General features: G+C 43.3%; 1 protein-coding gene across 13 annotated transcripts in view; it reads right to left on the bottom strand.

Annotated features, from left to right (window-relative positions):
- Window positions 1-12,459, bottom strand: part of MGA (MAX dimerization protein MGA) — a 168,927-nt gene extending 156,468 nt beyond the window's left edge. For 6 of the 13 annotated variants that reach the window (XR_012414813.1, XM_065547793.2, XM_073995560.1 and 3 more), the window contains exon 1: window positions 12,385-12,459. The gene's annotated coding sequence lies outside the window, so the exon portion shown is untranslated. Of the gene's footprint in view, window positions 1-11,681 lie in introns of all 13 variants that reach the window. The other 7 variants (XM_065547792.2, XM_073995549.1, XM_073995551.1 and 4 more) reach the window with 3 other exon arrangements.
- Between the last annotated feature and the right edge of the window lie 9,633 nt (window positions 12,460-22,092).

Raw genomic sequence — 22,092 nt, 5'->3', positions numbered from 1 at the left:
AAAATCACTTGAACCTGGGAGGCGGAGGTTGCAGTGAGCCAAAGATTGTACCACTGCACTCCAGCCTGGGCAACAGAGCGAGACTCCATCTCAAAAAAAAAAAAAAAAAAAAATTACATGAAATTCAAATTTCAGTGTCTATATATAAAGTTTCCCTGAAACACAGCCATTTCATTTGTTTGTGTATTATTGTCTATGGCTGCTTTAGTGCTGTTATCTAGCAAATGGGCTCGCTGCCCGGTATGCATTGAAGCCAATACTACAGCACCAGCCTTTTTTTTTTTTTCCTATCTCCTACAGGAAGGAGATCTCCTATAGGTAGGAGGCACCAGCTTTTGAGAAAAGAAACGCTTTATTGCAAGGCAGACTAGTGCGGAAACAGGAGGCCCAGCTCAAATCTGTCTCCCTGATTTGGAGTCTGGGACAAGTTTTAAGAGGTTGGAGGGCAAGGGAAAAGGTCTGGAAATGTTGGCTTGCCAAGGTCTGATGGGGGGCTTCAAACTTAACCATTTCAGTAAGGTATGTTGAGGCGAATTTTAGCCCTGGATCTTTATGGCCAATGGACCCGTTGCTCCTGAAAACGTTCCAGTATTCAAGTTCTGGTCATGTCCCAGACTTCTTGGTTCTGCTGAGAGAGGGGAGGAGGGATGTTGGTTCTGGGTGCTGTTAGAGATCAAAGCTTTTCCTATTGTGCATGCCCAGGCTACATGACTTGCAATCTTGGCTATTTTATATCTACAAAGTAACCTGACATTCTGTTATCAACAGAGTAGACACTCTCTGGGCTGGTCCTGCAGTTTACTACCACAACAGAATTGCGTAGTACTTAAAAGAAATGCTAAGGCCCATAAATTAAAATATTTACTATCTAGTCCTTTACAGAAAACGTTTGCCAACCCCTCATCTAGAGGACTGAAAGTAGTACACACATGTAATATGGATAAAACAAGTTGTGTATGAGGGAGACATATGGCATGAGATAAACTATGAGGTAGAGGGCTTTATGTGTCAAGCTAAGTAAGGAACCTGAACTTGTCTCAACTTGATTCCATTTACTATGCAAAGCCACTACAGAATTTTATTGAGAGTAACTTGATCAGATAAACCTATGTAAAGACAATTATCTTTTTTCTAAAGGTATCTGAGTTAAAAAGCAACACTTGCCACTTAAAAAAAAAGAAACCTAGAAACATATCAACACGCTAACAGTGATAGTTGGCTTATCAGAAATTATTCTGGCTGGGCACAGTGGCTCACGCCTGTAATCCCAGCACTTTGGGAGGCCGAGGCAGGCGGATCACAAGGTCAGGAGATCGAGACCAGCCTGGCTAATATGGTGAAACCCAGTCTCTACTAAAAATACAAAAAAATTAGCCGGGCGTGGTGGCAGGCACCTGTAGTCCCAGCGACTCGGGAGGCTGAGGCAGGAGAATGGCGTGAACCTGGGAGGCAGAGTTTGCAGTTAACCGAGACTGTGCCACTGCACTCCAGCCTGAGCAACTGAGCAAGACTCCGTCTCAAAAAAAAAAAAAAAAGAAATTATTATTTATGCTTATGTATTTATCTTCTCAAAAAAAAACCACTTTTATAATTCAAATATGAAAATACGTACTTCTTTTCTGTTCAGTTGGTTGCCTTTAATGAAAATACATACTTTTAAACTCACATTCAGATACACACACAAAATTTGTTCTCCAGGTTCTCTTTCTCCCCCTCCACCCCTTTAAGTGGAAACACAAAGTACGCAGAGGAGGAACCTACACATAGCAAAAAAATGAAAGTGTGCCTCTGTCATATTTGTAAAGGATAAATGACATTCCACCATTTCAAATTACGTATTTTTTATTTTTCATTTTTATATTTTCATAGAGACAGGGTCTCGCTACGTTGCCCAGGTTGGTCTCGAACTCCTGGACTCAAGCAATCCTCCTTCCTTGGCCTCCCAAAGTGCTGGGATTACAGGTGTGGACCTATGTACTTTCTTTACAGACATGAAAGAATAAAATGCTTGGATGCAACATTGTGGCAGAGAAGTCTTCTTATATATGGCTTTTATCGTATCAAACAAAGAGCTAAATCAATATCTTATTGAAACCAGAAATGTTAAAGGATAAGAGAAAATGCAGAACTTCAAGTCAAATTAAAATGTTAAAAATTGATATAAGACTGTATATAACCCGGAGAATATAATTATGGGCTTAAGAAATGCAGTCCCTGATTTATACTACAGTACTTTGCAATTATTGATATATTGCTTGTTAAGATTAAATTCCTTCCTATGTTTCAGTTCCTCAACTAAATTGTCAGGGCTTCATGTGCAGAGAACCATGCCTTTTATTTTATTTCTTTTGTGTGTCCCCCACACTGCACCTCATACAATATCCATATATGGCAGGTACTCAATACATGCTTATGATCGAATGACAAAATAATCAACCCTACTTTGGACTCACAGGCTGAAAAATCTTCACACCTACAATTCACACCAGTAAGCCTCCTTCTGTCCAACAATTTAAAGGACATTCCTGGGGTGAGTACTGCTGATTCTACTGGATTTATTACATTAGGTTCCGTCTCCAGCAAAGAGCTCAAAGTACATGTGTACTGTTAAAATAGAATTCCCAACTACTGAGAAGGTGGGTGGAAAAGTGGGCAAGTGAAGGAAAAATCTATTATAATAGTCTGCCTCCAAAGAATAAGCATTATTCAGCCCTAGAGAATAAAACATTCCTAATATGTCTCTGAACTAAGATTCCTAACTGACATTTCACTAAACTTTGTACTGGCTAAATTATGCCACAATGAATATCATTAAAACCAACAACTTGACATAATAAAAAGATCCTAAAAATCTCAGCTAATGATCCATATGATCGTGTATTGTAAGATCTAGTTTTTAATTACTTACTCTTTGGCCAAAGTAAAACTTTTAAACTTTTTCGATGCATTATGATTAAGTATCTACCACATGCCAAGCACTGGGGAAACAAATGAATTTTTTTAAAACCCAAAATACCAACTGATTTTGTATTTTGCTATAAATTGAAGTATAAGCAACAGCACTGAGGATGTACCATTCAGTGAAGGGGTCAATTTTATCCACTGAAATTGGGGAAAATTACATAGCAAATTTAAGGTGGACATTGAAGACTGAGTTTGAGGCAGAGCAGTAGGAGGAGAAAGAGTATTCCAGGCCAACAAGGGGTTATAGAGGAGCCAAGCACATGGGGCACGGTAGGTGTGATAAAGAGGAGAAAAGATAAAAAGGAGCGAGATGATATAGAGTAGTCAGACAATGAAGGCTCTGCTAAGCTAAGAAGTCTGGGGGGTTATGTCCTCAAACAATGGAGAGAAAGTAGAAATCTTCGGGCAGGAAAGTGACAAAAACATGAGGATTCAAGTAACAGGAAGAGCCTAGTAACATTATAATCATCTCAAAGGCATTATTCAGTGTTATATTATTTACATGCTGCTCAATTTGGTCCCAATACCAACACAAAAGAAATTTAAGTATATATTACAATCTATTCCCCTCCATGATGTCAGTAGTCTCAGGGCTCAGGCATTGGCCCTCTTCTTTACTCCCTAGCTGACCTAACCAGTTACATGTTTTTGTTTTCAGTTTGTTTTTGTTTTTGTTTTTTTTTTGAGACAGGATCTCCATCTGTCACCCAGGCTAGAGTGCAGTGGCATGATCATGGCTCACTGTAGCCTCAACCACCCAGGCCGAAGTAATCCTCCCACATCAGCTTCCCAAGTAGCTGGGGCCACAAGCACACCACACCACACCCAGCTAATTTTTGTTTTTCTTTCTAGAGACAAGGTCTCACTATGTTGCTGAGGTTGGCAGTTCTATGTGTTTAAACACCATCAACATATCGATGACATCCCAAAGGTATATTCACAACCCTGATCTTGACCCTAGGCTCTAGAATTTAATAGTCAACTGCCTACTCAATGGCTATTCCTGGATATCTAGCAGGCATCTCAAGCTCCAAACATCTTAACACTTCATTCAAACTAGCTCCTTCCTGTTTCCCATCTCTGTAAATGGCACCAGTCGCTCCAGCTAAAAGCCTTGTAATCATCTTTGATTACTCTCTTTCACTCACCTCCCACAGCTAATCTATCAGCAAATCCTGTTGGTTCTACCTTGAAAACAGGCCCTGAATTCAATCACTTCTCACTGCCTCTATCTCTATCTACCTCACTAGTCCAAGCTACTGTACCTCACACCACTCCAACGGCTTCTTTTTTTTTTTTTTTTTTTTTTTTTTTGAGATGGAGTCTTGCTCAGTCACCCAGGCTGGAGTGCAGTGGCACAATCTCAGCTCCCTGCAAGCTCAGCCTCCCGGGCTCACGTCACTCTCCTGCCTCAGCCTCCCAAGTAGCTGGGACTACAGGTGCCCACCACCATGCCTGGCTAATTTTTTTTTTTTTTTTTTTTTTTTTTTGTATTTTTAGTAGAGACAGGGTTTCACCATGTTAGCCAGGATGGTCTCAATCTCCTCACCTCGAGATCCACATGCCTTGGCCTCCCAAAGTGCTGGGATTACAGGTGTGAGCCACCACACCTGGCCTCCAACGGCTTCTTAATTGCCTCTGCAGCAAAGCAATGTTTTCAAAACATAAATTAGGTATCATTTTTCTGCACAAAACTGTCCAATGAATACCATCAGTTAGAATAAAATCCAAAAACCTTATGGTCTACAAGGCTCCACACAATCTGAGCCCCGCCAATTCTCAATCTCGTTTCCTACCACCATGCACCACCACCACCACCACTTCATACCCCAGCACTCTCCCAACTCTGGCACACTAGCCTTCTTGCAATTCCTTGAAAATTCCCAAACTGATTTTTGACACAAAGTCTTTGCACTACTTCCAATTCTCCACGTTTTGGTGTGTCTTACTCTTTATCATTCAGGTTGTGTTATTTTCAAATGTTACTTCAGAGAAGCCTTGCCTGGCAACCCATCTAAAAGAACCACCAAACCCACCACCACCACTCTCTGTTTTCTTCATAGCACTTTTTTTTTTCTTGGATACAGAGTCTTGCTCTGTCACCCAGGCTGGTGTGCAGTGGCATGATCTCAGCTCACTGCAACTTCCGCCTCCTGGGTTCAAGTGATTCTCGTGCCTCAGCCTCCCAAATAGCTAGGACTACAGGCGCACACCACCACACCCAGCTAATTTTTTGCATTTTTAGTAGAGATGGGGTTTCACCATGTTGGCCAAGCTGGTCTCAAACTCCTGACCTCAGGTGATCCAACTGCCTCGGTCTCCCAAAGTGCTGGGATTACAGGCATGAGCCACCATGCCTGGCCCTGAAATAATCTTTCTTTATTAGCTCATAGTCTACCAAAATATAACTTCCATGAGGGTATGGACTTTGTCCTGTTCACTGCTCAATCCTTAGCACCTGGCACGCAGTAGGGCTCATTAATTATTTGTTGTTGAATTGTAAGATTTTACCTAATTGATCTAAACTATCCTACTTGTATTTTCATCCTATTATGAATAATTGAATAATTCCTTTCCTACCTTTGAATTTAGATCCAATTCTTGATTACCAGAATGTTCTTCTTAGAACAGAGTCCTAAAACAGCTTAAAGACTGTTAAAATAAGCTATATGGTACTAATGCCCTTAATTCCTTTCTACAATTAGCCCTTCAGGCAACTTCATCATTATTTTTCCTTGATTATAACATCCATTATCATTTTTCTGTATTATTAGGCTTGTCAATGTATTACTTATTATAAATGCTACTGGTAGACATGTGCAGAATATCAACAAATATTTACTTTTATATTGCAAGTAACAAATTTTTTTAATATTAGGTATAGAAAAGCAAACATTTAACAACCAAACTGACAGCCAAGTGATCAAGGTCACATCAATAGTGACAATCATGTTGATACTAAGTACTCTAATCCCAGTCTAATGACGGAAAAAAATATCAAATCCCAATTGAGTAACATGCTACAAAAAACCTAACTGGTATTCTTCACAAGTGTCAAGGTCATCAAAAACAAGGAAAGCATGAGAAACTATCATAACCAAGAGGATCCTAAGGAAATATGACTACAAAAAGTACTGTGTTATCTTGGATGGAATACTGGAACAGAAAAGGGACATTAGATAAAAAGGAAATCTGAACAAATTATGGACTTTCGTTAATAATAACGTATCATTATTGGTTCCTTAATTATAATAGGCTGGGTGTGGTGGTTCACACCTGTAATCCCAGCAATTTGGGAGGCCAAGGAGAGTGGATTGCTTGAGCTCAGGAGACCAACCTGGGAAACATGATGAAACTCCATCTCTACCAAAATTACAAAAAAATTAGCTGGGCGTGGTGGCGCATGCCTGTAATCCCAGCTACTTGGGTGACTGGGACACGAGTATCACCTGTAATTCCAGCTACTGGGGAGGCTGAAGTGGGAGGATCACTTGAACCCAGGAGGCAGAGGCTGCAGAAAGCAGAGACAGTGCCACTGCACTCCAGCCTGGGTGACAGAGACTCCATCTCAAAAACTAAAATAAAATAATTTAATTATAGTAAATATACCATACTAACATAAGATTTTAATAATGGGAAAAGCTGGAAGGGAAGCTAGGTGTATGAAAATTCTCTCTGTAGTCTGTAATTTTTCTATAAATCTAAAACTTTTAAAAAATAGTTTTTTTAGGCTGGGCACAGCAGCTCACGCCTGTAATCCCAGCACTTTAGGAAGCCGAGGCAGGTGGATCACCTGAGGTCAGGAGTTCGAGACAAGCCTGACCAACATGGAGAAACCCTGTCTCTACTAAAAATACAAAAATTAGCCGGGCATGGTGGCGCATGCCTGTAATTCTAGCTACTCGGGAGGCTGAGGCAGGAGAATCACTTGAACCTGGGAGGTGGAGGTTGCAGTGAGCTGAGATAGCGCCATTGCACTCCAGCCTGGGCAACAAGAGTGAAACTCCGTCTCAAAAAAAAGTTTTTTTAGAGTCAAGTGTGTAGGTGCAGTCGCAGCTACTTGGGAGGCTAAGGCAAGAAGATCCCTTGTGTCCAGTAGTCTGAGACCTGCCTGTGCAACGTGGAAAGACCACTTGTCAAAAAAAAAAAAAAAGAGGAAAATAGTTTTTTCTAATCTAATTCATCCAAAATCCTACTGCTCAAAAAAAGTCACCATTAGCTTACGCTTGATATTCATCTTTTTAGACTTCCAGGTACAGTAATTCTCCTCTTATCCCCACAGGATACATTCCAAGACCCCCCACTTTATGTCTAAAGCCTAGGAAAGTATTGAACCCTATACAGTGTTTTTTCCTATACTAACATACTTACCTATAATAGAGTTTAATTTATAAATTAGGTACAGTGAGAGATTAATAACTAATAAAATATAACAATATACTGTAATATAAGTTATATAAATGTGGTCTCTCAAAACATTTTCAGACCACGGTTGACAGCAGATAACTGAAACTGAAACCATGGATAAGGAAGAAGTACTATAAAGGGATATATACAGGTATATTTCTACAAAAATGTGATCACATAATTTTGTAACCTGCTTTGTTCACTTATTACAGGTTTTCCAAGTCATTAATAGAGATCTATATCATGTTTACCAGGTACAAAGTACTCCCCTCTATAAAGGTACCATATTTATTTATTTTTATTTTTATTTATTTATTTTTTGGGACAGACACTCTGTTGCCCAGGCTGGAATGTAGTGGCACAATCATGGCTCACTGTAGCGTTGACCTTCTGGGTTCAAGTGATTCTCCTGCCTCAGCCTCCTGAGTAGCTAGGACTACAGCATGTGCCACCACACCAAGCTAATTTTTGTATTTTTGGTAGGGGTTCTGCCGTGTTGGCCAGGATGGTCTCAAACTCCCGGTCTCAAGTGATCTGCCCACCTTGGCCTCCCAAAGTGCTGGGATTACAGGTGCATGCCACTGCATCAGGCCTAAAGGCACCATATTTATTTAACCAATCCCATATTATTATGTTTTTTTTTTTAATTTTAGAAACAGGGTCACCTAAGCTGGAGTACAGTGGCACTATATCTCACCACAGCCTCAAATTCCTGGGCTCATGGGATCTTCCCTCCTCAGCCTCCTGAATAGCTGGGACTGAAAGCATAGATAGCACCACCACTCCCTGCTAACTTATTTTTATTTATTATTTTTAGAGATGGAGCCTCACTATGTTGCCTGGGCTGTTCTCAAACTCTTGGCTTCAAGGAATCCTCCTGCATTAGTCTTGTTCAATTTTTTTTTTTTTTTTCCCACAATTTGCCAGGCTTTGCTGATTACTGGATCTCCTAAACCTAAAAACATTGGCTGGCACATAGTAAACACTCAGTAAATATAAATGAATACTAAATAAATAAATTTGTCTTTTAACTTTACCGTGTTTCTGCCAACTAGACAGATGTTTTTTGTAATAACTGCATCAATCTTTGTTTTTATGGATTCGCCTTGGCAGTCATGCTTAGTAGAACAGCTCTTTTCTCTTTTGTTGAGCCTGGGTCTCACTCTGTTGCCCAGTGTGGAGTGCAGTGACACGTCACATCTCACTGCAGCCTCGACCTCCTGAGGTCAAGTGATCCTCCCAATTCAGCCTCCTGAGTAGCTGTGACAACAGGGACGTGCCACCACACCAAGCTAATTTTGCAATTTTTTTGTAGAGATGGGGTCTCACTACGTTACCCAGGCTGGTCTTGAATTCCTGGGTTTGAGCAATCCTCTCACCTGGGCCTCCCATAGTGCTGGGATTATAGACATGAGCCACGTGCCTGGCCTCATCCTATTTCAAGATTGGAAAACTGTTTTCCCAGTTTTTTAAAGCAGTAATTTTCTGATTTTACATTTTATATTTTAATATTTAATTTGGGCCAGGAGCAATGGCTCACTTCTGTAATCCCAGCACTTTAGGAGACCGAGATGGGAGGAAAACCTGAGGTGAGGAGTTCGAGACCAGCGGGCCAACATGGTGAAACCCCGTCTCTACTAAAAATACAAAAATTATTGGGCGGGTGTGGTGGCTCACGCCTGTAATCCCAGCACTTTGGGAGGCCGAGGCAGGCGGATCATGAGGTCAGGTGTTTGAGACCAGCCTGGCCAATATAGTGAAACCCCGTCTCTACTAAAAATACAAAAATTAACTAGGTATGGTGGCAGGCATAGTCTGCCGGTAGTCCCAGCTACTTGGGAGGCTGAGGCAGAAGAATCACTTGAACCTGGGAGGCGTAGGTTGCAGTGAGCCGAGATCACGCCACTGTACTCCAGCCTGAGCAACACAGCGAGACTCCATCTCAAAAAATAAAATTTTTAAAAAAATACAAAAATTAGCTGGGTGTTGTGGCCTACACCTATAATCCCAGCTACTTGGGAGGTTGAGGCAGGAGAACTGCTTGAACCCAGGAAGCGGAGGTTGCAGTGAGCCGAGACCATGCCATTGCACTCCAGCCTGGGCCCACAGAGTGAGACTCTCAAAAAAAAAAAAAAAATTTAATTTGGCTAGGCTCGGTGGCTCATGTCTATAATCCTAGCACTTTGGGAGGCCCAGGTGGGAGGATTGCTCAAACCCAGGAATTCAAGACCAGCCTGGAGTAACATAGTGAGACCCCATCTCTATGGGGCTGGAGGATCACTTGACGTCAGGAATTCCAGACCAGCATGGCCAACATGGCGAAATCCCATCTCAACTGAAATTACAAAAATTAGCCAGGTGTAGTGACGGACACCTGTAATCCCAGCTACTCAGAAGTCTGAGGCAGAATTGCTTGAACCCAGGAGGCAGAGGTTGCAGTGAGCATCACTGCACTCCAGCCTGGGGACAAGCCCAAAACTCCCTCTCAAAAAAAAAAAAAAATATATATATATATATACACACACACACACATACACACATATATATATATAATTCACCTAGTTTTTTTTTTTTTTTTTTTGGAGACAGAGTTTCACTCTTGTTGCCCAGGCTGGAGTGCAATGGCGCAATCTCTGGTCACTGCAACCTCCACCTCCCGGGTTCAAGCATCCCAAGTAGCTATGATTACAGGCATGCGCCACCATGCCTGGCTAATTTTGTATTTTTAGTCGAGACGGGGTTTCTCCATGTTGGTCAGGCTGGTCTGGAACTCCCGACCTCAGGTGATCCGCCCGCCTCAGCCTTCCAAAGTGCTGGGATTACAAGCGTGAACCACCACGCCCGGCAATTTTATTTAAATTTTAAGGTAAAAATCCCATTCTTTCTCCAAACAGTTGATTGTTCCAACATAAATTTTGGAACCCCTTCCCTACTGATATGAAATACCACCTTTGTAACACTAAATAATCTTATATATTTCTAGATTATTCTGTTTCACCACTCTTGTGTTCCAGGGTTGCTACTTACATTTTGATTATCAAAGCTTTATTTGTATATTCTCTAGTACAAGTCCTTTTCCCATTCTTCTCTTCCAAAAAGTTTCTTACTTTCTAGGTTTACTTTTTCAAATGAATTTTAAAACCATTTTGTCAAGTTTTCAAAAGGAAATCTGGTTGGAATCATGTAAAACTGCCAGCCATATCTCTCTGTTGCTATTTTCCTCAGTGGTAAAATGGAAATAACAGTACTTACCTCGCAGGTTTGTTATGAGAACTAAATAAATTAAATACAGTACAAAGTATTTAAAACACCAAGCCAGAAAGATGTTAACTATTATAATTACTCAAAAGTGACAGCTATTATGATTGCTCAATAAATGTTTTCCAGATGTGTTCGCACAATCTTCAAAGGCTCTTTTTAAGATAAATCAAAAGGTATCATAAAACATAAGCAGTGGTGTGGAAAACAATTTATACTTTTCTTCACCAACGCCTTGACCCTTCTTTGGTGAAATAAAGAGCTGGAACTGGGAGCAGAGACCAAGAAAAATGCCACAGGCTACCAGGTCTCTAAAATTTTACAAAGCTAGCCCATCAAGTGGAAACGAAGACTTCTAGGCCCTTCTAGTCAGCGTTATGGGTGATCAGCATTTCCCTTTAAATACTACTATTTCCCCATCTCCACAGTTATGACAATAGTAGTTACCTTTTGATTTCCTCCCAGAAAATACATAGGGATTAGATGTCTAAAAGACAGTATTTTTCAAATGAGGTCGTGGGCCCCTATAAAGTATAAATGGGAATGATAAAGATGGAGAGACATGCCCAGAATATTATAACAAATTACCTCTACCAGGTTTCCCACATCACTGTAAAGATTGAGAGGGGAGAGGCTGTGGGTTTTTTTTTTGGGGGGGGGGGCGGTTGTCTCATTATAATTGTTAAGAATTTGTTAAATTTTTTTTTTTCTGCATTGAAATTGAAGTGAGGAAGTCAGAGGCCGTATGAGGGGCCTTAAGAGGTGATCTCCTCTACTGAGCTGAATGAGAAATGGAAGCCGAGAGTGGCAAGATGAAACCAGCCAAAGGCCTGGACCCCAGGCCTCCGAATTCCCAGATCTCGGCTCATCCCAGTACACCACACAGCTTCTCACCGACGCTTGCCACGCTTCGAGGTGGGAGGAGTAAAAACAGGCAATCCGACCGCAGCAAAGACGCTGGAAAACCACAGGCCGGCGCAGTCGAAGGCACGTGACCCGCCACGCCCCCCCCACCCTCCCCCTGCCCCGCGCCAGCAGCACGCGCTGCCAACCTCGTCATGTGACCTTCACGCGGCCCCAGCGCTCCCCCTGCTTGGCGACTCTTTCCAGCAGCCATTTTGCTGAGAACTTGTCGTCTGTGCTTGCCGCGGAGCAGGACGCCGCGAAAAGCCGCGGCCAGAATTTACGGGCCGCACACGCGCTTCGAAAGAGCGCTCAGGCCGTCAGGGCCCGGTCGAACCTCAATGAACACGTCGCACCCCGGGGCGCCGGGGAAAGCTGTGGGTGCGCCTCGGCCTGAGATTGGCTGTGGCGTCCACGTGACGCCTCAGCCCCCTCCCCGCCACCTTCTCCTTCCCCCCAACTCACAAAAACACCCAGACTGTTAACACCTCGCGCCAAGAACACGCCACCAGGCGCGTGGGGACGGGCGTAGCGCGTGGCAAGCAAAGCGCCTGCGCGTACCTGCCAGGGCCGACAGCAACCGACCCACGCGCCGTTCCGCTCGCGGGTCCCGGAATCCTCGCGCTGCTGGACCACCCGGCTAGTCATTGGCTGCCAGTTCGGGTCACGTGCTGGTCGCCGGCCCGCCCCTACCCGCTAATCACCTGGCACCGAGCTCGAAGCGGCGCCGAGTCGTTCGCACGCGGAGAGGGAGGGTAGTTAGAGGGCCATCCTTTTCTGCCATTATGGAATTAAACTCATAAAGAGGAAACGAGAAACCAGAGGTTCAAAGCTAAGGAAGCTCGCACCTACCGGCTTAACTTCGCGCGCCTCTCCAGGAGCCGGGAACCATCGCCCTTGGGCGCTCCCCGATGCACGCCGGGATACGCCTGGCGCCCCTCGGTGTGCTGCAGAGCATGCCGGGAAAGGCACCTCTCCCGATCTCCTGGCGCTCACCTCCCGGGCGTTCCTTTCGTGTCCCCTTTGAAAGCCCGATCCTTGGGCTTGGAATGAGACGGTTTGGGTAATTATGGGAGTGTGGCGAGGTATACCAGGCACTTTGAGCCCCTCCTCCCCGACTTGTTTGATCTGTGTGGTCTTGGGGAAACCGTTTAACCTTTCTCCACGGAGCAAGCGTTAAGTGTGTGCCTGCTGAGTGACTTTGTAAAGATTCAAAAAAAAAAAAAAAAAAAAACAGCAAGGGTATTTGCCTACAAATGAACTGCCAGCCTTTCCTGGCCAATGAAAAAGAATGCTAATTTAAATGCAACTTACCAGGAGCCCCACATGAGAGTGGAAATGGCACTTGGAATTTCCCTTGGGATAGAAGATGAGCCCTTTCTTGCTAAACTCACTGCTACTGTTGGGGAAAGCAGGGTGATAAGAGCATGCGGCGTTTTAAAGGAGTCAGGGACATGCCTGTATCACAGTTACTGGTTCCACCTCATACGAGATACGGTATATTGGAAACGAGAAAAAAAAAAACACCGTCTCCTAACTCAGAAAAAGTGGTCAGGCATCAGAACCAATTAACTTTGTAACATATTCACAAACTGCCCTTCAGGCCAAAACCTAATATTTTACTCCCATGAAACCCCCACTTAAAACAATTCACACCTTTTCTGCTTTGAACTCCATTCTTCAGCTTTGCCGATTTCAGAACGATTTCATCAATTCTTAAAGAGATGATTAAGCTTGAAGAATTTGACTAGCGATGGTCAAGCTCAAGAGTTCTTATTTATAGATTAAAAATTAAATGTATCCATTTATAATGTGGTTATTAAGCCAAAATATAGTTTGTGGCACCCTTTTCTAATTTCAAGGTACTTCATAAGCCTAATTATCAGAAAATTATTCCCTGACTAGAAAATCAAAAGAAAGGGTATTAGATGATCATGTGTAATAAAGAGCATTAAATTGTAAGCATATGATGTTATATTTGAAGTTTATAAAACATTCTAATATTCATTATGTATAATCCTTATAACAACTCAGAGAAAAGTGCCATACTAGTATTACCATTTTCTGAGTCAGTCTTGAGTGGGAATCTGGAAAAACATATTTTAACATGTTCTCCAGGCAATTGTTATGCACAACTGGATTTGGGACATATTGGCTGTAGTGGAAAGAACCCAAGGTTTGAAGTCAGACAGATCCATGTCAACTTGCAGCTCTTATACTTCCTGCACTCTGATTGTGATGACAGGTTTTTAAACTTTTTTTTTTTTTGAGACCGAGTCTCAGTCTGTTACCCAGGCTAGAATACAAAGGCATAATCTCAGCTCACTGCAACCTCTGCCTCCCAGGTTCAAGGAATTGTAGTGTCTCAGCCTCCTGAGTAGCTGGGATTATAGGCGCCTGCTACCATGCCTGGCAATTTTTGTATTTTTAGTAGAGATGGGGTTTCACCATGTTGGCCAGGATGGTCTCGAACTCCTGACCTCAGGTGATCTGCCTGTCTAGGCTTCCCAAAATGCTGGGATTACTGGCGTGAGCCACATGCCCACCCATTTTTGAACTTTTTGATTTTCAGTTCCTTTAACTGCAAATTGAGGCCACTTTTGGATTGTCTTTGTTTTTGTTTGTTTGTTTGTTTTTTAGACAGAGTCTCACTCTATTGCCCAGACTGGAGTGCAATGGTGTAATCTTGGCTAACTGCAACCTCCGCCTCCTGGGTTCAAACAATTCTCCTGCCCCAGCCTCCTGAGTAGCTGGGATTACAGGCGCACGCCACATCACCTGGCTAATTTTTGTATTTTTAGTAGAGACAGAGTTTCACCATGTTGGCCAGGCTGGTCTCGAACTCCTGACCTTGTGATCCGCCCACCTTAGCCTCCCAAAGTGCTGGGATTACAAACGGGAGCCACCGTGCCTGGCTTGTCTTTGTGTGCGTGTGCGTGTGTGTGTGTGTGTGTGTGTGTTTGTTTTGAGATGGAGTTTTGCTCTTGTTGGCCAGGCTGGAGTGCAGTGGTGCAGTCTTGGCTCACTGCAACCTCCGACTCCCAGGTTCAAGGGATTCTCCTGCGTCAGCTTCTCAAGTAGTTGAGATTACAGGCATGAGCTACCATGCCCTGCCTGGATTGTATTTGGGTTGTCATAATGATTCTCAGATCAAAATATTTAGAATACCTGTCATAATCCCTGATAAATAGGATGGACTCTATGAATGTGAGTACTAGTTAGTGGTAAGGTTGCATTCGAACTAGCACCCTGTACTCTGTGCAATACAGCACATTGTTGAATCTTTTTTCCTCTGCTATTCTGTTTCTCCCCTAGACAGTGCTAGAGGAACACTAACAGATTCATATACCACAGATCTTTTTTGGACTGCTTAGTGACTACTCCCCATCTGTTGGTATATATATTTACATTGTCTCCCACCTTCATTTCAGTTTTTTTTTTCTTAACATGTTAAAATGCTGAGCTGTAGACATTATTGCAGTAAAATAATGCTGATAGAGGATTAGAGAGGGCACTTGTGCATGAACTTCAAGGAGACTGAAAATTTTTATATAAATATCTCAAAGTAAAGACACCTCAAAACTCACTCTTCACTTACATAACAATATTTCAGATGCTGTCTTCCCGGCCTCCTTCCAGTGGTTCCATAGAACCTCTACTAGCTTCATCATTTACCCTTAAAAAAGGGAGAGATTCGCTTAGGCAGAACTTCCCATAGACATCCGAAACTCAGCATTTCCAAAGCCAAACTAATTATCCATCCCTTCACCACCACACACAAGTACTATAGCATTCCTCTAAATGGGCAATACCACCACCATTCCAGTAAGTTTGCCAGGCTACGAATCTTATCCTCAACTGACCCTTTTCATCTATTTTCCACAATCACTTGATCCCAGAGTTCTATTGCTTCCAACATTTGAATGTCTTTTTTTTCTTTCTTTTTTTTTTTCTTTTTTGAGACGGAGTTTCACTCTGTTGCCCAGGCTGAAGTGCAGTAGCACAGTCTCAGCTCACTGCAACTGCAATCTCTGCCTCCCAGGTTCAAGCAATTCTCCTGCCTTAGCCTCCTAAGTAGCTGGGATTACAGGCATGCCCCACAACACCGGGCCAATTTTTTTATATTTTTGGTAGAGATGGGGTTTCACCATGTTGGCCAGGCTGGTCTCAAACTCCTGACCTCAAGTAATCCACCCGCCTCAGCCTCCCAAAGTGCTGGGATTACAGGCATGAGCCACCGCACTCAGCCAAAATGTCCTTTTTTTTTTTAAGACGGAGTCTCACTCTATCACCCAGGCTGGAGTGCAGTGGTGTGATCTCAGCTCACTGCAACCTCTGCCTCTTGGGTTCAAGCAATTCTCTGCCTCAGCCTCCTGAATATCTGGGATTGCAGGCGCCCACCACCATGCCCGGCTAATTTTTTTGTATTTTTAGTAGAGACGGGGGTTTCACCATCCTGGCCAGGTTAGTATTGAACTGCTGACCTCGTGATCCACCCACCTTGGCCCCCCAAAGTGCTGGGATTACAGGCATGAGCCACTGCGCCCGGCAGTCTAAATGTCTTGTAAATTTAATACCTACTTTCCATTTCCTCCACCATTACACTAGTTAAACATTTTTCTCTGTGAGACCCTACAAATATAGAAGTATTCCACTATAATGACAATGAAAATGTTCAAGTTTATTTGAGAATATCAAATTGTATATGCAAAGAGATATTATTCAGCCATAAAAAAGAAACCACTGCTATTTGCGACAATATAGATAAACCTGGGAGACATTAAGCTATGTGAAATAAGTCAAACACCATTAGGCCGGGCACGGTGGCTCATACCTGTAATCCCAGCACTTTGGGAGGCCAAGGCAGGTGGATCACCATAAGTCAGGAATTCGAGACCAGCCTGGCCAATGTGGCTAAATCCTGTCTCTACTAAAAATACAAAAATTAGCCAGGCATGGTGGCTTGTAATCCCAGCTACACAGGAGACTGAGGCACAAGAATCACTTGAACCTGGGAGAGACGGAGGTTGCAGTGAACCAGGATCAAGCCACTGTACTCCAACCTGGGTAAGAGTGAGACTCTGTTTTAAAAAAAAAAAAAAAAAAAAAAAGCCAGGCACGGTGGCTCACGCCTGTAATCCCAGCACTTTGGGAGACCGAGACCGGCTGATCACCTGAGGTCAGGAGTTGGAGACCAGCCTGACCAACATGGAGAAACCCCATCTCTGCTCAAAATACAAAATTAGCCAGACATGGTGGTTCATGCCTGCAATCCCAGCTACTTGGGAGGCTGAGGCAGGAGAATTGCTTGAACCCGGGAGGTAGAGGTTACGGTGAGCCAAGGTCATGCCATTGCACTCCAGCCTGGGCAACAGAGTGAAATTCCATCTCAAAAAAAAACGTAAGTTTTATGTATGTATATTTTACCACAGCTTTCAAATTAGAAAATAATCAATGAGATACCACTGCACTCCTGTTAGAATGACTAAAATCCAAAACACTGCCAACATCAAATGCTGATGAGGATGTAAAGGAACAGGAACACTCAGTCATTACTAGTACACAATCATACAGTCACTATGGAAGACAGTTCGGTAGTTTCTTATACAGCTAAATGAAGTATAGTCCTACTATACTACCCAGCAATAACGTTCCTAGGTATTAGACCAGATGTGGTAGCTCATGCCTGTAAGCCCAATGCTTTGGAAGGCCAAGACAGGAGCCCACATGTTGGAGGTTAACAGTGAGCTATGATGACAACACTGTACTCCCACCTAGGCAACAAAGAGAGACTCTGTATCTAAAAACAAAGAAAAAACACACAAAAACAAAAACATTCCTAGGTATTTACCCAAATGAGCTGAAAATATGTCTGCACAAAAACCTACACACAAATGTTTATAAAAGTTTTATTCATAATCAGCTGGGTGGGGTGGCTCACACCTGTAATCCTAGCACTTTAGGAGGCCAAGGTGGGTGGATGGTTTGAGGCCAGGAGGTCAAGCCCAACCTGGGCAAAATTTCAAGACCTCATCTCTGAAAAAAGAAATGAACAAAAAAATTAGCCAAGTGTGGTGGTGCATGCCTGCAGTCCCAGCTACTTGGGATGCTGAGGCGGGAGGATCGCTTGAGCCCGGGAAGTTGAAGCTACAGTTGGCCATCAGTACACCACTGTACTCCAACTTGGGTGACAGAGTGAGACCCTGCTTCAAAAAAATAATAAAAATAATTGTTACTTTTAAAAATAAAAATAAACTTTATAAAACACTGATAATTTCCAATGTATTAACTTTTTATTTTGTGGTGAGTACTTATTGTGCCTTACCTAATAAACCTTTGCTCATCCCAAAGTTGTACACATTTTCTTCTATGTTTTTTGCATAATTTTTATTGTTTTCTGTTTTGCATTTAGGTCTAATATCCACCTCAAATTAATATCCGTAAAGGCTGGCCACGGGGGCTCATGCCTGTAATCCTAGCACTTTGGGAGGCCAAGGCAGGCCGATCACGAGGTCAGGAGACCGAGACCATCCTGGCTAACACGGTGAAATCTCTACTAAAAATACAAAAAATTAGCCGGGCGTGATGGTGGATGCCTGTAGTCCCAGCTTCCCAGATACTTGGGAGGCTGAGGCAGGAGAATGGTGTCAACCCAGGAGGCGGAGATTGCAGTGAGCTGAGATGGCACCACTGCACTCCATCCTGGGTGACAGAGTGAGACTCTGTCTCAAAAAAAAATGATAATAATAATAATAATCTGTGTATGGTGTGAGGTAGGGGTTGAGATTCATTTATTTCATAAGGATGTCAAGTTGATCCAACACTATTTGTTTAACATTATTTTCCCTCTTTGAAGTACCTTGACATCTGTATTAGTTATCTATTACTGTATAACAAATTACCTCTAAAACTTAGCAGTTTAAAACAACAAATACAGGACGGGCGCGGTGGCTCAAGCCTGTAATCCCAGCACTTTGGGAGGCCGAGGCGGGCGGATCACAAGGTCAGGAGATCGAGACCACGGTGAAACCCCGTCTCTACTAAAAATACAAAAAATTAGCCGGGCGCGGTGGCGGGCGCCTGTAGTCCCAGCTACTCAGGAGGCTGAGGCAGGAGAATGGCGGGAACCCGGGAGGCGGAGCTTGCAGTGAGCCGAGATCGCGCCACTGCACTCCAGCCTGGGCAACAGCGTGAGACTCCGTCTCAAAAAAAAAAAAAAAAAAAAAAAAAAACAAATACTTATTACCTCATTTTTTTGTGTGTGGTTAAGGAATCTGGGCACAGCATACCTGGGTGCCAGTGGCTCACTGTGTCTCATGAGGTTCCAGTCAAGCTGTTGGCCAGGGTTGTAGTCTCAACTGAACGCTTGACTCAATGTGAGGGGAGTCTGCTTCCAAGCTCCTTTGTGCTTCTTGGCAAGCCTTGGTCCCCTGCCCCATAGGCCTCTGCACAGGCCTGCCTCACAACATGGCAGTTAGCATTACTGATAGTAAACAATCCAAGAGAGAAACAATGACCCCAAAATGTAAGCCATAGTCTCTTTTAAACCTAACTCTAGGCTGGGCGCGGTGGCTTAAGCCTGTAATCCCAGCACTTTGGGAGGCCGAGACGGGCGGATCACGAGGTCAGTAGATCGAGACCATCCTGGCTAACACGATGAAACCCCGTCTCTACTAAAAAATACAAAAAACTATCCGGGCGAAGTGGCGGGTGCCTGTAGTCCCAGCTACTCAGGAGGCTGAGGCAGGAGAATGGCGTGAACCTGAGAGGAGGAGCTTGCAGTGAGCTGAGATCCAGCGTGGGTGACAGAGCAAGACTCCGTCTGAAAAAAAAAAAACCTAACTCTAGTAGTGACATCCTCTGACACCTATCAGCCCACACCCAAGAGAGATTGCATATGGGTGTGAACACCTGGAGGTAGGAATCATGATATTCAATGACATGCAATCTCTATTGAGTGTGACCTGATAGATAAGGGTCCATTATTAGAGGCTGGTCCATCATAACATAACACCTTTGTCAAAAATCAGTTGTCTGTATATATTTGGGTCTATTTCTAGGTTGTATTCTGTTCAACTGATCTAATTATTTGTCCATTGACTGCAGCTATGCTGCCTTGATTTCTGTAACTATAATATGTCTTGAGGTCAGTAGTTAGGTCCTTCAACTTATCTTTTTCAAAACTGTTTTGGCTATTCCAGGTTGCAGTGCAGTGGCATGAACACAGCTCACTGCAGCCTGGACCTTGCAGGCTGAAGCAATCCTTCCACCTCAGCCTCCCAAGTAGCTGTGGTTATACACCACTACACTTGGCTAATTTTTAAAATTTTTTTATAGAGACAGGAATCTCACCATGTTGCCCAGGTTAGTCTCAAACTTCTAGGCTCAAGCAATCCTCCTGCCTTGACCTCCCAAATTGCTGGGATTACAGGCGTGAGCCACCGTGCCTGGCCCTTGCATTTTCATATAAATTTTAGAATTGGCTCATCAACTTCTATGAAAATCCTGCTAGGATTTTTAGTGGAATGGCATTGGATCTACAGATCAATTCTTGAATAATTAATATTTTAATATTGAGACTTCTGATTCATTAACATGTAGTCACAATACATATATCTAACAAAGGACAAAAATCCACAATATATTAAGAACCCTGTAATAGGTTGGGTGTGGTGGCTCATGCCTGTAATCCCAGCAATTTGGGAGGCTGAGGCGGGAGATCGCTTGAGGTCAGGAGTTCGAGACCAGCCTGGCCAACATGGTGAAATCACGTCTCTACTAAAAATACAGGAAAATGGCCAGGCACAGTGGCTCATGCCTGTAATCCCAGCACTTTGGGAGGCTGAGACAGGTGGATCACTTGAGGTCAGGAGTTCAAGACCAGTCTGGCCAAACTGGTGAAACCCTATCTCTACTAAAAATACAAAAATTGGCCGGACGTGGTGGCAGGTATCTGTAATCCCAGCTACTCTGGAGGCTGAGGCAGGAGAATCACTTGAACCTGGGAGGCAGAGACTGCAGTGTGCCAAGATCAAGCCATTGCACTCCAGCCTGGGGGACAAGAGCGAGACTTCCTCTCAAAAGAAAAAAAAAAAAAATACAAGAAAAAACTAGCCAGGTGTGGTGGCAGGAGCCTGTAATCCCAGTTACAAGGGAGGTTGAGGCAGGAGAATCACTCAAACCCAGGAGGCAGAAGTTGCAATGATCTGAGATGGTGCCACCACTGCACTCCAGCCTGGGCAACAATGAGACTCTGTCTCAAAAAAAAAAAAAAAAGAACCCTGTAATAATAATAATAAAGCAGAAATCCAATTTTTTTTTTTTTTTTTTGGAGACAGGGTCTCACTCTGTCACCCAGGCTGGAGGGCAGTTGCAAGATCACAGCTCCTTAGTTCACTGCAGCCTCAACCTCCTGGGATCAAGTAATCCTCCCACCTCAGCCTCCCTAGTAAGTGAGACTGCAGGCATGCAGCACCACCCCTGGCTAATTTTTTGTATTTTTTGCAGAGATGGGGTTTGGCCATGTTGCCCAGGCTGGCCAATATGTTTTTTTCTTTTTCTTTTTTTTCCTTTATTTGAGATGGATTCTTGCTCTGTCACCCAGGCTGGAGTGCAGTGGCGCAATCTCAGCTCACTGCAGCCTCTGCTTCCCAGGCTCAAGCGATTCTCCTGCCTCAGCCTCCTGAGTAGCTAGGATTACAGGTTCCTGCCACCATGCCCGGCTAATTTTTGTATTTTTAGTAGAGACAAGGTTTCACCTTGTTGGTCAGGCTGGTCTCAAACTCCTGAACTCACTGTGATCCACCTGCCTCGGCCTCCCAAAGTTCTGGGATTATAGGCATGAGCCACCACACCCAGCCTACAGGCCTTTGTTTTCTTTTTCTTTTTCTTTTTTTTTCCAGATGGAGTCTCACTCTGTCACCCAGGCTGGAGTGCAGTGGTGCAATCTCAGTTCACTGCAACCTCCACCTCCTGTGTTCAAGAGATTCTCCGCCTCAGCCTCCCAGTAGCTGGGACTACAGGCGCCCGCCACCACACCTGGCTAATTTTTTGTATTTTTAGTAGAGATGGGGTTTCACCATGTTAGCCAGGATGGTTTCAATCTCCTGACCTCATGATCTGCCTGCCTCGGCCTCCCAAAGTTCTGGAATTACAGGCGTGAGCCACCATGCCCGGCCCACTTTTTTTCTTATTACATGTTTTGCTGTATGCATTCAGAGAAACTTCTCTAGTAACAAACTAAAAAAATTATTCCTGAAAGTATAGTCTTGGCCAATATATTTTTTTAAAGAATTCAATTGACTTTATTGCAGTTTTAAAATCAGGTAATAATTCATTCCATAAAACAGAAAGTGTTCAATGGCCAATATTTTTTAAATGAGTAAACGAACTGACATTTTACCAAAGAAAATCTACAAATGGCCAATGAACATATGAAACATGCTTAACACCACCAGTTAATAGGGAAATACAAATTAAAACCACAAAGAGATACCAGTTCACACCGTCTACAATGTCTAAAATTAAAAAGACTGACAAGGTTGGATATGGTGACTCATG

Source organism: Macaca fascicularis, chromosome 7, assembly GCF_037993035.2.
Source record: "Macaca fascicularis isolate 582-1 chromosome 7, T2T-MFA8v1.1".
In the NCBI taxonomy this organism is placed as follows: domain Eukaryota; kingdom Metazoa; phylum Chordata; class Mammalia; order Primates; family Cercopithecidae; genus Macaca; species Macaca fascicularis.
The sequence above is the reverse complement of the archived record's forward strand: the minus strand, read 5'-3'. Positions and strand labels throughout refer to the sequence as shown.